Source organism: Danio rerio, chromosome 21 (assembly GCF_052040795.2).
Source record: "Danio rerio strain M-AB ecotype USA chromosome 21, GRCz13ab, whole genome shotgun sequence".
Taxonomy (NCBI): domain Eukaryota; kingdom Metazoa; phylum Chordata; class Actinopteri; order Cypriniformes; family Danionidae; genus Danio; species Danio rerio.
Genome location: NC_141041.1, coordinates 17,249,021 through 17,267,200, shown reverse-complemented (window position 1 = coordinate 17,267,200; position 18,180 = coordinate 17,249,021). Strand labels below are relative to the sequence as shown.

At 36.2% G+C, this 18,180-nt stretch overlaps 1 long non-coding RNA gene across 2 annotated transcripts in view; it reads right to left on the bottom strand.

Moving 5' to 3' along the window:
* LOC141379836 (uncharacterized) overlaps nt 1-18,180 on the bottom strand; it is a 158,645-nt gene that overhangs the window by 57,693 nt on the left and 82,772 nt on the right. Inside the window, exon 6 of one of the 2 annotated variants that reach the window (XR_015520158.2) lies at nt 3,223-4,724. The exons of the other annotated variant lie outside the window; for it this stretch is intronic. This is a non-coding gene — a long non-coding RNA (uncharacterized LOC141379836). Of the gene's footprint in view, nt 1-3,222; nt 4,725-18,180 lie in introns of those variants that run through there. 2 annotated transcript variants of the gene reach the window in all.

Below are 18,180 nucleotides of genomic sequence, written 5' to 3'. Positions count from 1 at the left end.
TGACAGCATATATTTTTGTGTTATATTTAAATTCATATGAACTATATTTCTACTTCATTTTAAGTTGAAAGACTTTTAACTTAATGTGTTAAGTCAGTTTAATATAGAGTTGAAGTTAAAATAATAACTAACTACCTTTTTACTGTATTTGAAAAACTCAAAAACTCTTCATAAAAGTATATGCTAATATTGTGCATCTATGTACAACTGCCAAAAAATATATACAGCAAAAGTGTGGTCCAGTGGTCACTGTAAATGATCAGATATTACTCTGCCTGGCTGTTAACTTTCTTTTTATGAGCCGTCTGAATAACTGTCATAAAGCTTAACAAAACTGCCATCTGCACTTTATATAGGTTGTGCTCAGTGTGAATAATCTGGAATCGCAGCCAGCTTTACAAAGTAACGTTTTAGTGGCCTGCAACGTACGATCCATATAAGTCCTATGTCTTATAGTGACTCGCTAGCCATGTTGGATGGCTGAATGTTTACACTGTTTTCATTTTCATTTTAAAGAGGGATTTTATATTGCGTCTGTCCACTGGGATTAAGATGAGGGCTTTAGGTGAACATATTCAGCTCAAACAATTACATCTGTCGACTTGGCATTACCCCTTTAGCAACAAACATGCCTCAGAGACGCTCTATACTTAGATTGTGCTTATATGATATAAACACACACATATGTTCATATGCTGTCACGTATGTTGTCACTGGAACTGTTATGGTGTAAATTTCATGCTGCTAGTTTTTTTGTTTGTGTGTGATTGTGGGTGTGAGAGCATTGCGGTGCTCTCTCAAGGTGGTCGCTTTTACCCCAGAGGAGTGTGACCCCTGTGCGCCTCCGGAATAATCCTTTTCTCCACCTCCACATCCACAGCCTTAAATATACAAGCGTCGGGAGACAGAGGACAAACAAAAACAACAAACAAACAGAGAGAGAGAGAGGGAAGGAGACTGGGAAAGGAGAGAGAGACAAGCCTAAGCTTATACAAACGCTGCCAATGCCATACTCTAGTGCTCTGCTGGGCGTCATGCCAGACTCCGGTCTCTGTGGAAACCGTCGCCGTCAGCGATAGGTGGCAGGACGGGTGCCAGCATGGCAAAGACAGTGTTAGGACGGCTGGCAGCTAGCAGACTGGGTGGATTGTGTGTGTGTGTGTGTGTCTGTGTGTGTGTTTTAGTTAGGCTCTAAGACCTGTTAAGTCTGCCAGGGCATGTGGATGGTGCCAGGGCTGGCTCCGGTGCAGCTGTGCCCAGTGTAGGCTTACCAGACCTGGGCATCCCCACTCAGCCTTCCCTTGCTGCTCTCCTCCTCATAAGCACTCAAGCCAGATTTGGAAACAGCGCCCCCTGTGGCTGCTCTAACAAATCTGTTTTTCTACATGTCAACTGTAGATTCATTTAAAGGCACAATTTCATTTCATACACTATATGTATGGTTTGTTTTTACTAAGTATCCAAAATAGAAATCAGAATTATTAGTCCCCCTGACTTTCTAGCCCTACTGTTTATTTTTCCCCGTTTTCTGTTTAACAGAGAGTAGATTTTTTTCAACACATTTCTAAACATAATAGTTTTAATAACCCAATTTTAATAACTGATTTATTTTATCTTTGCCATGATGACAGTAAGTAATATTTGACAATATATTCTTCAAGACACCTCTATACAGCTTAAAGTGACATTTAAAGGCTTAACTAGATTATTTAGGTTAACTAGGCAGGTTAGGGTAATTAGGCAAGTTATTGCATAATTATGGTTTGTTCTGTAGACTATCGAATAAATTACAGCTTAAAGGGACTAATATTTTGACCTAAAAATGTTTTTTTTTTTTAAATTAAAAGCTGCTTTTATACTAGCCGAAATAAAACAAATAAGACTTTCCCCAGAAGAAAAAAATATTATCAGACATACTGTGAAAATTTCGTTGCTCTGTTGAATCTCATTTGGAAAATATTTAGCAAAAGAAAAAAAACAATTCAAATGGGGGCTTATAATTCTGACTTCAACTGTGTGTGTGTCTGTGCATGTGTGTGTGTGTGTGTGTGTATATATAGTCTTAATCTGGGGTCACACCAGCAGAATGAACCACCAACTTATCCAGCATGTTTTACGCTGCGGATTCCCTTCCAGCTGCATACACTATGGATAATTTACCCTACCCAATTCAACTATAGTGCATGTCTTTGGAAACACAGGGAGAACATGCAAACTCCACAAAGAAACAGACCCAGCCAGGGCTCGAACCAGCAACCTTCTTGCTGTAAGGTGATTGTACTACCCTCTGCGCCACTGTGCTGCTCCTATATATATGTATATATATATATATATATATACACACACACACACACACACACACACACACACACACACACACACATACATACACAGATATATATGGCGTTACGGTGGCACAGTAGGTAGTACAATGTTTCCCAGTGATGGGTTGCAGCTGGGAGGGCATCTGCTGTGTGAAACAAATGCTGGATAAGATGGCAGTTAATTCCACTGTGGTGATCCTAGATTAATAAATGGACTAAGCCGAAAATAAAATGAATGAATAAATGAATATATATGATGCAAACCATATATTAACTGAAATATCTATGTGACAGAATTGTAGTTGTGTTTTTATGTATACATGGGATAAATCAGTATTCATTTTGCCCAGTACTAATATTTATTCAATTTTATATTAATTTCAGTAATATTATGGAATAATATGCAAATGTTTATATGGTTTATGTACAATACAGTTTGTAAAGTAATATTTTCTGTAGATATATTATATGACACTTATTATATCTTTACTGAACAAGTGGTTCTAATTGGTTTTGAATCGTAAACCTTAAAAATAAAGTTACTTTTTTATTTCATTTATTTAGTTGGGCAACGCAGTAGGTAGTGCTGTCGTCTCACAGCAAGAAGATCGCTGGTTCGAGCCTCGGCTGGGTCAGTTGGCGTTTCTGTGTGGAGTTTGCATGTTCTCCGTGTTTGTGTGGATTTCCTCCGGGTGCTCCGGTTTCCCCCACAGTCCAAAGACATGTGGTACAGGTGAATTGGGAAGGCTAAATTGTCCGAAGTGTATGAGTGTGTATGGATGTTTCCCAGAGATTGGTTGCAGCTGAAAGGGCATCTACTACGTAAAAACTTGCTGGATGAGTTGGCGTTTCATTCTGCTGTGGCGACCCCGGATTAATAAAGGGACTAAGCCGAAAAAAAAATGAATGAATGTATTTATTTAGTTTTTAGTTACTATACTCTTATTCCACATAAGTCTGCAGACTTTGTACAAAATTCAGCACAGAAATAGCAAAACACATCTGCTGATGCTGTCAGGCCCTACTCATCAGCAATTGCATCTGCGTTCTTGTATTGCTTGGACAGCTTTCAACCTTACTCTCCTTCTTTTGTTTGAATAGTTCATAATTTCTGCAGGACTCCTATAGGATTTTTTGAAGATTACAACTCCCATGATCCCACACCCAGTCATGGCATCATCACAATATGCTATTGTTTGTTGTGACTAGCGTTTTCAGATTTATCTGGATTAGTGTAGACATAGCCTTACTGTTCCATAAAACAAATCACACGTTTTACCATGGTAAACAATCAAAAAACATAGAATTACCACTTTGCTCCACTGCTATAGTTTTACCGACAACAACAATCAGGTAAACAAAAACACGTGTGGAGCCTTATTGCTTTCTTATTATGGCTTGCTTTGTTGGTCATACAATATTTTAGCTTCAATGTTAAAATATTACAGATTTTTGGACAATAAAATCCACTCTGTTTGGTTTCATCTGGTCATTATCATGTAACTACATTGCCTCATGTGCTGAGGAGTCTTTTAGAGGGTGATATTGCGGCAGGTATTAAAGCACTCATTTTTACATTATTTTAATAATTGTGCTACTGTATATATTGCGCAGCACCAAATCCCACTGATCTGTGTGAAAGGGGATCATTTGAACAATATTATGTAGTAAACTTTTCAAAGTGCAAAGAAAAAATCATGACATCGTTGAGTAAACAAACCCTTAGAATGCATGCAATGAAACTGCTTTAACAAGAAAAGTTTAAAGCTGCATTCAACAGCTTGCTTTTGATTGCTGCAACAAATCAAAGGCATCGGCAGGACTTTCTTCCTTGCTAATCTCAAATGCATGTTTTCCCTATTTACTGGCGCCCTCGCTATCTCGCGACCTCGTAAAATCACCTCGCTGTGACACTATCTGCGCGGCTTTTCATGTGGAGGTCAAAGCGGAGCGTGGCGTTTGCTTTAAGAGGTGCATTCAAGCCTTGACGTGAATCATGCGAAAGTGCTCCTCTGGCTTCATGCCTTCCCTCTCTTCCATCTGTATCACACTCTAGAAGAACGGCTCACTCCTCTACCCCACATCATCCTCTCATTTGCTCCCCTCCTTCTCTCACTCAGCCTCTCTTTCTCCACCTCCACCCTTTTCACCCAGTCTCTGGTAGCCAGCCATATGTGTCAGCTGTGCCAGCACCTCCTCCTCCTCCTTCATCTCGTCTCGGCCCCGGGCCCGGGCCCTGGACCCCCCGCGTGCGACACCCCCTTCTCTACTCCCCCCGCCAGGCACCGGCTTTGTAGGCTAATTAGCAGTGAAATTGGTGAATTGCAGGCTCGGGCACACATGCACAGACACTTCAGCTGCAGCAAGCGCCACTTTAGGTACTGAAAGGACCCTGGAATACTGAACACAAAGAGAGAGAGAGAGAGAGAGAGAGAGAAAGAGAGAGAGGGGGGGGGGTGGAGGAGAAAGAGAGAGAGCAGGAGAAGAAGAGAGAGAAAGTTTCTGTGCATGACTGGGCCAGTTTGGACTCATTTTTTATTTCACACTATTTAAAACTACATTTTTTCCCTCTCTCTCACTGCATCAAGGTTATTTTGGTAAATGAAAACTAAGACTAAAATATTTGTTAAAAATACTTTTTCGTTAACTGAAATAAAATATAAAAACACAATAAATGAACTAAACTAAAATAAATAGTCATCGAAAGACCAACTCAAATAAAATATTCAGTTCAATTCAAGTGTACTTGTATAGCGCTTGTCACAATAATCATTGTTACAAAGCAGCTTCACAAGACGTGCACATTATTACATTAGTCAAAGTCAGAAAAGTTAAAGGTCCCCTGAAATTAAAAATTGTTAAAGTTTTTTGGATGTTTGAATCAATATTTTTAGTTATTAGGATTTATACATTAGTTCTGTGTGGTTCTTGAATCTCTCAAGCTGTGTAATATTCTGCGAAAAACAGCACTAGTACAGCCTCTTCACCCTTGTGTATTACTCCGCCCACATGCAGCAACAAGCAGAGGACACTCTACAGACAAATATTGCGGCTGTTGGAAAGCATAATGTACTTTTGAGTTTTTTTTTTTTATTTGAGAATGTAGTTGTTTAGATTGCAACTATGAAGTTTACTTATAATTATTAGTGCCTATTCTAAAATATTTATAATTACCGAGCATCGGATTCAGTGCATCGGCTGCCATCAGCCTGTCTGAGCAGACCAAAGAAAGTGACGGTTGACATTCACAAGATGGCAACAAAGACAGCATAATATGTGCTTAGGGGAGAAAAACTGCATTTTTCCAGCATAAGTTTCAAACTACAGCTGAACAAATCATTACAGAACAGTTAAGTGACATCTGAGTTAATATCTCTTGTATTTTGTAGTGCTGTATTTATACCACAAAAACTGGTTGTGCATGCTTTGCTCTGGCTTTTTCGGTGTTAATTATAGCGAAATTCTGATTGCAATAGAGTAATACTGGGAAATCTCTGTAGACTGATGGCATTTTATGCTGTTTAGCCTTATGATCTTAAAATGTGAGCAAAATCACCTGTTTTGTAATCACTTTAGACATTACGCCAGAGAATCATTCAAATACTAGCTCTAAAATGATGTTAGTGATGAACAACGGTTTCTGCTGTTCTAATGTCAGATGGGAATGAATGGTGGAAGAAAGTAGTTCCTTATATAAGAGAGTTTTTGAAAGTCTCCATGTTTGTTTTTCTATTTATATACACGATTATCCAGCTGAACTGTTTTAAAAATACAACATCACACTCGTAGCAGTGCGATATGGCTGTATATCCTGCCTGATGTCACGAGGAAATGTAAGTATTTTACGTTTTGTCAGTTTAGTGGCTAATTTGTAAGAATTGATGGGAGTTCGGTCGTACAAAAATGTACGATTTTAAAAACGAGGCGTAGCACCCAATCCCACCCCTAACTAAATTGTACAAATTAGATTGTACGAATTCAAACGAATTAGCCAATAAATCTAAAAGTTACAAATTGCCATGGGATTACATTGGTATATCGGCACTGGTGGGGGGCACTAAGTCACTCTGTCTGCATCCTCAAGCCAACACACACCTCCCACCAGTGCTGATATACAGCCATATTGCACTGCTACTCATGTGTTTTTGCTCATATCTATAAGCTAGTGTGCACCAAAACAGTGACAAAATTCATGTTGAGAAGATATAAAACTAATAAATGTTAAGCTTGTAGTTTTTCACTTCCATCAAAGTCCCTTTCATTTGTATTTTACAGTCTTTGCTTCCACCTTAATGGCAAAGACTATAGACAAAGCCCCTTTAAGGCAAGTCATTTTACTCGGTGGCCATCTTTGAAAAGCCTAATTGAAAGAAACAAGATCATGACACTAACCTCAATGCTTCGTCAGATCGCGTGAAGGACCAACCAACGAATTCCTCGTCTTGATGGCGAATCTCCTCCAGTAATGACAGCAACTTTTTGTTACAAGTTTGAGTATTTGTTGTTGCTAGTTTATGTAGACTTCTCCCTATTCTAAACTTCAAATGACATGTCTTGTGTATTCTATAGTCTTTGCTATATATTTTCTACACAGACATAAGAAATATATCCAAATAAAACTTGAAATCTGTACTTTTAAATTAACCAACTACACTTGAAAACAAAAGTTTTCTGGTTTTGTAATCTGTATGAAATGAACATGAGGCACAGTCCATCATATCAAACGCACATCACATGACAGCAACAACTCAAACTAGAAAGAGTCGCTGTCATTTCTGGAGGAGAATCGCCATCAAGACTAAGTTGTGGGTTACTTCAAAAGACAAGCGTGATCTGACAATCATTATTCAGAGGATGATAATGTGTAACACAGCCATAAATAAGGTCAGTGTCGTGATCTCGTTTCTTTCGAGTGTGCATACCCATTAGCTAGGACCTGTAAAAAAAATGAGGATTTGGTTTAATTCGAACATTTAGGAACCAAACTTATGAGTAGGCCCACACAGAATCTGCGCGCGCAGAATTTCGCAGATTTTTTACAAATTTTCCGCAGAATTCCGCAGATTTCTGCAGATTTTTAGCCCAACATTAATTCAGTTTATTTACTTAAGTAAATGTGTAATTCTGAATTTATTCAGTTTTTATTCAGTAATGTATTACTTTTTATTTAATATATTAAGGTCTAAGTTATGATACTCCGCTGGATACTCCCAAAATAATTCAGCAGAAATCCGCAGATTTTTACCAAAATTCTCCGCAGAAAAAGCAAAAAACTTCCGCAGATTCCGTCTGGCGCTGCTTATGAGACAGCTGTTGTTTGAGTTTATTGGGGACACCAAATATGTAATGTAATTGTAAGCTTGGCAAACAGTTTTTGAGAATTTGAGGTTTCCCCATTCAGACAGAATGCCTAAGCATACTGCCTGAGAGGCATTTCAAAGATGTCCAGCGAGTGAAATGACTTGCCTTAAAGGGACTTTGATCAATTGTTTTATTCACGTCACCTTTTAACTTCGGTTTCTCATCAATTCATGACCAATCAAATGCTCTCTGGTATCTGACATGCCTTGCCCTCTTTAAGACACTTTACATTTAAGCTCAACCACTCTCACTGGCAGAGCGGTGGTAAAACAAAATTCTATTGGCTATTTTTAAGGGGTGGAGCTACTATATGCCCCACCCCTTTTTCATGATTCAGTTGAGATTACATCGAACATAGAGTGTAGATAGAGTGTATAGAGGCCTATATAAATATACAGTAGTTAACCTGCAGTTCTATATTGTCCTTTCAAAAGAGATAATAATTGCATGCAATAATAATACATGGTAAGTGAAGTGTATTAAGTAGTTGCTAATAGTAATTAGCAAAAATCTTTTTCAGAATTCATAAGTACTCATTATGTGGTGAAATATCTGACCTGGGGCTGTTTGGAGACGAAGCTGATGTGCAAACACACCAGTCAAGTGTGTGATTATTATATCTACTAAAACAGCTTTTCAACATAAACCTAAACCATGTGTTCTATTATTTTTTAGTTTGCCTAAGACATGTCATTTAGGCATGCTTATATGCAGTATGATCGTTAATATGATTGGGTTTGTCTGAATTCTTTTATTTGTTTACATGTATTTGTTTGCATTTGTTGCAATTATTATGCTTTGATTGCTGAGAGCTTTGCAAAAGACTTCATGTAAGCTGTTCAAACATTAAGCTTTTCTTCGGTCGACTGGATGTGTTCTGTTAATTCTGCAAAACTAGAATTATTACAACTAAAATGGAAATGAAATATATAAAAATTAAATAGAAATGTGTTTACAAAAATAAACTAAAACTAATTAAACTCATAATAAAACAAACTAAAACTAAACTGAAATTTTAAAATAGTATCAAATTAAAAACTAGTTAAAAATGCGTCACATAGATAATTTGTTATATAAAGCCTGTCAACCTGTTTTTGTCAGTTTTAGGACTTTATGTTGATTTGCAACAAGTTACCTGATAAAGCTTTTGCTACGGTAAATAAATATAGTTGTAATGCATGTCACGTGTTTGGCAGAACATGCGAGAAAAGTTGTGAATCCGAATGTGTGCCTAACAAGTCATATTAATGAGCTTGACATGAATATTCTTGGCATTAATTTTATTTGTTTGCAGTCTTTATAAAATTATAGAGGTTTTGCAGTGATGCCATAAAAATATATTAATGAGCGTCATAAAGAATGTATCAATGGTTTGTTCTTAAAGAAATAGTTCACAGAAAAATGAAAATTTACTCTCTATTTACTCTGCCTCAAGTGTTTAGATTTATAAGATTCCTTCTTCTGAAGCTGGCAACCTGTAACCTTTGACTTCCATAGTAAGAAAACAAAATGGTTTAAATCTTTTTTTAAAATATCTTTTTGAGTTCAGTAGAAGAAAGTCAGTTAAATAAGTTTGGAACAAGTAAAGGCTAAGTAAATAATAACAGAATTTTCAGTTTTGAACAAACTATCCATTTAAAAAAAAAAAAAGGATTAGTGTGAAGAACGTATTAATAATCTAAGGAACCTCATAAATACAAGTAAATGGAAAGTCTTGGTTCCATGAATGTTAATGCTTCATTAATCCCAGTAAAAATGTTTTATTTGTAATTTAGGATTTAAAAAATGCATATTTATATGCATCACAATGAACAGGTCTTAAACCAGGTGTAAAAATGATCTCTCACTCAAGAAAGTGTGTGTGTGGGCTGCCTAAAATCATGGATAGAGCTTGAAATTAGGAGACCTAAAATGAGGGTTTCATTGATAAAATGATTATAAATCATAATGAATGAAGTATTTTGAAGTTAAGAATGTTTGCTGTGAGGGTTTGGTTTTGGGGTAAAGGGACAGAATAAATATTTTGTACTGCACTTTTGTAAATTTTAATTTTGTAAAATGACCTGTATTTTACTGTAGGCCAGTTAGGCAGTATGTTACTGTATTTTAATGTTGCATTGTGAAAATTACTGTATACAGTACACAGCTAATAATTTATGCAGATGACAGTATTTAACTGTCATATGAACTGTATTTTACTGTAGGACAGTTATGCAGTATATTGCTGTATTTTACAGTTTCATTGTGAGGATTGCTGTATATTTTACAGTATATATATGCAATACTGTAAATACACCAAGATAAATGTTGCTAGAAATGTAAATACAGTAGTTTGCTGTACTTGATTTTACAGTAAGTTACTTGCAAACTGCTGCCAATAAATCACTCGAGATTTTACAGGAAATTCATAACATTGTGTATAAAAGTAATTATGTCTATGGGAAGTCCCCAGAAGCATGGCAAACCAGACGTTTGTGTGAGTGTGCGTGTGTGTGGAGTAACGTTAGACTGATGGACTGACGTCGTCGTCCCTCTCTAATGATGGCAGAGAGAAGACACCCATTCCATCATCCTCCTCTCATCTCCTCTTCCCCCAATCTCATCTGATCTGATATTAACAGCCAGTATTAAAATCATGCAACGCCTTAACAGACTCATTTAAAATTAATAACTGGTAATTATAGAGGAAGCTGCTTCAGAGTAGCCTGGGAGGGGGAAGGGCTGCAAGATGAAGACGAGGAATGGAGGACAGTGAATCTGGTCATAGTTTCTATATTGTATAGTGTCTATATATTGAACATGTGTGTTGTTTTATATTGTGTACTGCACTTTTTGATTTTGTAAAATAACTGTATTTTAAAGTTGCACGGTAAAAAATACTGTATATTTACAGTAAATGTATGCAACACTGTAGACATACAATTTACAGAAAAAATAAATGGCGCTGTAAATGTAAATACAGTATTTTTGCTGTAATTGATTTACAGTAAGTAACTAATGGACCGCTGCACTGCAACTACACAGCGCACATCTCAATTCCCACAGAGTTTATGCATTCACTTATTTTGAGACTTGAATGGGTTTTTAGTAAGTAGTATTAAGAAGTCTCAATCAGCAATTTTGTATTTGTTATCATCAAATGTTTATATTTTTATAGCTCGTCAAAAAGTCTGTTGATGTTGTTTTGCCAAGTGTGATGTGGCTAAAATATGATCACATTATTTTTTTCACATTGAAAAAAAAATATTGATTTTACATAAGTGGCAAAGCAAATGATTCCCACGTTTGTTAGAGTGAAAATCCATTAAACAGTGAAAGAAGTAAGCTAGATTTTACTTTAGTGCATTTTCATTTTAAAATGCATGCGTTTTGTTACAGTTATTCCTGGTGTCAACACTATTCAGAAATCTTTGTCCCGGACCATTTTGTAAATGCAAAAGCCCCTGTTTTAGTTTGGAAACACTGGTGCTTCATTTTAGTTTAGATAGACTGAATCACAAACTTTTAAAACAGAGCCACGGCTATCCTTAATCACTCTCTTGGTCTTCTGAATGATCATGTATCGTTCCGTCAGTGGCTATTAAGCAACCCGTAGAGTGCAAGTACAGCAAAATATGCGCATACAAAATTAGTGTGAATGGTCACATATCATGGGTTTAGGCCATACAGGATGGACAGAGATTGTTATTCTGAAGCACAATAAAAATGCCAGTCTCGATGAGGAGTGTTTTCATTCTAAAATGAAAAATTTCAATTAAATTGAAATCTTTTAATTGAATAAAATATTTCACCCAAGAATGAAAATTCACTCATCCCCAGGTGGTTACAAATCTTTATGAGTTTTTATTTGCTGTTGAATACAGTAGAAAAAAATTGACAAACAATAGAAACTAATATTTGCAGTATGGGGTAAAAGTACTATGAAAGTCATTGGCTATTAGTTTGAAGTCAGGTTATAATAAGGGAGAGAATTTTTGACAGAAATAAAATTTTTTGATGAACTGTCCCTTTAAAGCTCAATGATTTTTCCAGCCAATGTGTTTAGTTTTTCAGGATTTTTAAATTTTTTTATTTATTTAATTTAAATTGACCATTGTTTAATTGGATGAGTTAATAAAACATTTAAAATCCAAAGTTGTGCTTGTTAACATTACGTAATGCACCATGAGTTAACAGGAACTAACGTCATTTAACTTAATGTTAACTAACCTTAACAAAGATGTAATAAATGTATTACTAATTGTGTGTTCATGTTAGTAAATACATTAACTAACATTAACTAATTGACCATTATTTTAAAATGTTACTAACGTTTTTGCTATTAATATTAAAAACAATTTATTTTGTAAATTAAAATGTTTAATATTTGTAAAAATATAAATTAACAGTAGTTTTCCAACAAATTTTACATTTTCTATTTACAATTTTCTATCAGAAAAGACCCTGCACAACAGATAAAATTAAAACATACACGAAAAATACCTTGGCTGTATTATATTTAAAAATAGCAGGGGTATGATAAATGAAAGGCTTGACTGCATCATTATCATTTCTTTTAAGAGTTTCTAATACAATAATAATATTTATTCTGTTATAATTTCTTTAACTTTTATTTTGTCAGTTTGTAGTTAAGACTTTTTCATTTTAGTATGTACAGTATTTAACAACAGCTTTTCTCAAAACTAATGAACTGACTGCAGCTTTAGGGAGAAGATACTGCAACAGAAATATATCAATTAAAACATTCAGTTTCAATCAGACTTTTATTTTGATAATTTGAAGTTTCAGAATTAGTATGCTTTGTCTACAGTTTGCAAAGTGACTCTTGAGGCAGCTAATATCGAAATCATATTGTATATTATCCATTTGTGTGCTATGGTATTCTTATAATGAATTGTTTCGACAGTAACAATGAAATGAATGCTATACACAATAATATTAATTAAGTAATTCATATTAATATATAACACATCATATAATAATTCATAAATTTAGAATTTTACGATCTTGTAACTGATCAAAAATGAACCAAGAAATCAAGATTATTATTATTTCTGGGTCTTTGTTCACACTGGAAATGGAAGGTCAGGTCAAGCACCATTGCATTGTGGGAAATGAATGTATCAAATGTAGCAGGTCATCCATGCATGCAGAAAATTTGCTTACTGTGCACTCTATGCATTTTTCAAGTACGTGGAGTATGGCAGTTTTTCATTGTGAACATACCTAAAGGGTCTCTGTCTTCTACAGCCCTGCGGTTCCTCTGGGACTCTGTGTACATAAATGCTCTGTCATTATCACAGAGGTTAATAAACCCTGGCTGGAGAATAACCCGCTGTGATCAATACCCACACACACACAGACACACACACACACACACTTTACTACAGAGGTACACTGGCTGATGCTTTCTATACTGGAACATTTTCTGCCACGCCTCCTTTTTAAAATTGTACATTTACATAAAACTGAATTAGCCACTAATCCAGGGGTGTCCAAACTCGGTCCTGGGGGGCCGGTGTCCTGCATTCTTTAGTTCCAACCCCAATTAAACACACCTGAACCAGCTAATCAAGCTCTTTCAAGGTATGCTAAAAACGTCCAGGGAGGTATGTTGGAGCTTAACTATGCAGGACACCAGCACTCCAGGAATGAGTTTGGACAGCCCTACACTAAACTGACAAAACGCGAAATAGTGACGTTTTCTTGTGAGATCAGGCTGCCAGATGTAGATATTCCTATTAGGGAAAACATTATATGGATGTCACTGGTTTCCAACACTCTTTTCAAAAGAAGAAAGAAACTTAGACATGTTTGGAATAAGTCCGTGGTGAGTACATGATGACAGGATTTTCATTTTTGGGTGAACTGTCTCTTTAAGGGGAAAAAGTCTTGTCTCTATAAATAGCTTGGTTTCCACGCTAACATGAAGCAAATCTTTTGATAGTTTGCAAAAGAGAAAATACAAATTAGGTGCATTTTCAGTTGTTTGAGGGGCTGATCGTATTATTGATATTTATATATATATATATATATATATATATATATATATATATATATATATATATATATATATATATATATATATATATATATATATATATATAGCAGAAGTCCGAATTATTAGCCCCCTTTGAATTTTTTTTTCTTTTTTTAAATATTTCACAAATTATGTTTATCAGAGCAAGGAAATGTTCACGGTATGTCTGATAATATTTTTTTTTTCTTTTGGAGAAAGTCTTTTTTGTTTTATTACAGCTTGAATAAAAGCCGTTTTTATTTTTTTAACAGAAGATTAAATTGTGTTATGTCAGAATTCATTCATTCATTTTCTTTTCGCTTAGTCCCTTTATTAACCTGGGGTCGCCACAGTGGAATGAACCACCAACTTAGCCAGCACGTTTTACGCAGCGGTTGCCCTTCCAGCTGCAACCCATCAATGGGAAATACCCATAAACTAGGGTCAATTTTAGCATACCCAATTAACCTATACCACATGTTTTGGGACGTGTGGGGGAAACCGGAGCACCCAGGGAGAAACTCACGCAAACACAGGGAGAACATGCAAACTCCACACAGAAATGCCAACTGACCCAGCCGAGGCTTGAACCAGCAACCTTCTTGCTGTGAGGCAAACGTGCTACCCACTGCGCCACCAAGTCGCCCTACATCAGAATTATTTCGCAAAATTTATTTACATCTATACATTGAAAAAAATCACTTGAACAAACTCAAATGTATGGATTTGCCAATGAACACCAACTAAAAATAATGGAAGGTACTGTATGCAGTTGAGTTTTTTTTTTTTTTTATTTAAATCAAACTCAAATGTTTGATGTGTGACCTTATTATGTTCCTCATATAAAGACATAAAGATTGGTAAAAATGTTTTGATTGTAAACTCATCAAAACTATAAATAAGTATAAAACAGTTTAGCAAAACAGCTATTTAATGCATGAGAAAACCTTTTTAAAAAATCAAGTATCTGTACAAGAAAACTCTACTTGAACTTTGAAAATAACATAAGCTGGTAATTGTGACAATGAAAACATATATTTCAAAATGATTTTCTCAAAAAATCTGTGCATACATATTAAAAAATATATACTATAAATACGTTCTATTATTCACATGAGCTCCTTTTTAGCCAAAGCCACGTCAAACTAGGTGTAAATGTGTGTATAAAAGTATAGAAATATAAGTATAGAAATTTAATTTTCACATTTTTCTATGACGTTTCTGATGAAACAATCATATGCCACATTGTTTCTCTTTTAAGAAATTTATCAGAAATCCACATCTCTTCTTTAGTCTCTGGACTCGATTGTGGCTTATTTAGTTCTTGTAAAAAGCATGGTGTTTCTTTCCTCCTCATTACAGAAGAGAGGGGCTGAGGCAGAAGAGAGGGGGATGAGATGACAGGGTGCTGAGGTGTGAGTGTGCCGAGCCCCAACCTGCCTCTGTAAGTTCTACAGTGCCAGAAGGGAGATTTGTAAGTGTAATTTTTGTAAAGGTAATTGCATTTAAACTACCAAAAACCTGGCATGCAGAAAATATCTGCCTGTGTTTTTAGAGTTTTTAAAGAAAAGGGTCAGAATGATTGTTCATGTATTTTTTTTTACTTTTATAGTATGATTTATAATATAAATACTGTGTAATATAAATATTATATACTTCGCTTGTCATTTATGTTCACCAATTTATTTAATCAAAAAAAGGTTTATTACATGTCAACTCAAACAGAGGTTCACTTTTGTTTCTGACGTGATACAAGGCAAGGCAAGGCAAGTTTATTTATAAAGCACATTTCATACACAGGGGCATTTCAAAGTGCCTCCCAAAATATTAAATATCTTGCATATATATTTACTGTGTATTTTACTAGTGTGTAGAGAGGGATCAAAATGACCATTTTCACCTGAGACTTTCAGGCACATTAAAGAAGGTAAAAATTATTTCAGAGATGCCCTTCCAGCTGCTGGGAAACACCCATACACTCACTCACTCACACACACTATGGACAATTTTGCCTACCCAATTCACCTGTACCGCATGTCTTTGGACTGTGGGGGAAACCAGAGCATCCGAAGGAAAGCCATGCAAACACAAGGAGAACATGCAAACTCCACGCAGAAACGCCAACTGACCCAGCCGAGGCTCAAACCAGCGTCTTGCTGTGAGGCGACAGCACTACCTACTGAGCCACTGCATCTGCACACTGACTATATACACACAAATAAAAATATTTTTCATTTAATATAGAAATTTTTAAATATGTGATTCTTTTTCAACAATGTAAAGTTTTACATTTCATCTCAATGTCAAAAAATGCTTCTAAATTATCACATTTACACACATCTCAATTTAGTGTGGTGCGGCATTATTTAGCTGACTCTGATTTTGTGTGATTTCGTCTTTCTGGTCTTTCCTGCTGTCTATTGAGCGGTCCGGGAAAATGACAAAGAAAGCTGATCCTGATTAGTCCTCGGTCCAGCATTAAAAATGCTGATTGGCTCACAGAAAGAACCTTATAAGAGCCAAGCTAGAGTTTCACTTTGTAGAGCAAACCTTTTTGTTTTTCTAAATGAAGAAGTCTTAAAATGGGTGAGGCAGTGGCGCAGTAGGTGGTGCTGTCGCCTCACAGCAAGAAGGTCGCTGGGTCGCTGGTTCGAGCCTTGGCTCAGTTGGTGTTTCTGTGTGGAGTTTGCATGTTCTCCCTGTGCTTATGTGGGTTTCCTCCGGGTGCTCTGGTTTCCCCAGTCCAAAGACATGCGGTACAGGTGAATTGGGTGGCTAAATTGTCCATAGTGTATGAGTGTGTGTGTGAATGTGTGTGTGGATGTTTCCCAGAGGTGGGTTGCAGCTGGAAGGGCATCAGCTGCGTAAAAAACTTGCTGGATAAATTGGCGGTTCATTCCGCTGTGGCGACCCCGGATTAATAAAGGGACTAAGCCGACAAGAAAATGAATGAATGAAAAGTCTTAAAATGTAAACAACTTATAAAAAAAAGTGACAATGTAAATAAGTTGTCATTTAATAAGAATATATAACTCAGTTTTGACAAATATATGACAGAAATTTTAATTCTAAGGTGACGATATATTGCAATTGTGGTTTTGAAAGTATTACATCGCTTTGCAAATATTTAGAAATACCATTTGTTGAGTCTCTCCATACAGTTTGATAGAGCGATTGGACCCAAAAAGCTGCTTCGCTTGACGTCACACTTAACTGGCACTTGTTATTAACATAAAAATATTAACATCATTTCCAAAAATGACCCAAACTTTCTAACTTTTTAAGTGAGTCAGTTTAATTCTATCTGACATAATTCTCAATCTAGAAGCGACATGGTGGCTCAGTGGTTAACACTATCGCCTCACAGCAAGAAGGTCGCTGGTTCGAGTCCCGGCTGAGTCCGTTGACATTTCTGTGTGGAGTTTGCATGTTCTCCCCATGTTGGTGTGGGTTACCTCCGGATGCTCCGGTTTCTCCCACAATACAAAAACTTGTGCTATATAGGTGAATTGAATAAACTTAATTGGCTGTAGTGTATGTGTGTGAATGAGAGAACTGGATAAGTTGGTGATTCATTCCACTGTGGTGATCCCTGATGAATAAAGGAACTAAGCCGAAGGAAGATGAATGAATTAATATTTCACAATACATCTTTGTCACATTCAATTTCTGTAATACTGAATATTTAATAAAACAAAATACAGAAAGAGTTTCCACAGTGGGAATTGTAAATTTGATCATCATAAAATCCTAAGAGACCATTAAAACGTTAAACAGAGTTTTATTTGACTTACGTTCGGGTGTTCAAGTATACTAAACACCGTCTCTTTATTAATGAAGGCTGACTGAGCTTTCCGTGTGTGTGCGCGCGACTGCACCTTGTTAGCACATCTCTTAGCAGGTGTTTCAGGTCTGAACATTAAAGTCATTTGACCATGATTTGAGTAAACAGGTGTAAGAAAACACTGAACCACTAAGTAGAACACATCTCACGATTCCTCCTTCCTTCCTTCTTACAAGCACATGTATTATTGTGATATGAAGACATAGCTCCTGACACGTATACCACACATATTACCAAACAGTATACACACATTAAATAAAAAATAAAAACAGGTCACAGAACAGAGAGGCAGGCTGCTCAAACACACAAGCAGTCAGTCATTAATGAGCACTAACAAGGCCAAGAGCAGAGCAGCACTTTCTTAAAACAGACAAACAAACCCCTTCGCTTTCTCGCTCCATTCGTGATGATACGCGGTGTGGTGAAGCCCAGTCTGGCACCTCTGTCTTATCAAAAGGCCAGAGAAGGAATAGGAAAGTGTGTGTGTGTGTGTGTGATGACACCTTCCTCGACGATCCTCCCAGCCCCCTAGCTTCGCCCATAGGCTTTCTTTAATTAGCTTGCCACTTTTTTCTTCTTCTTTCTCTACAACATACTCCCTCCAACTTTCCATCTCTGAATTCTGCTTTTTT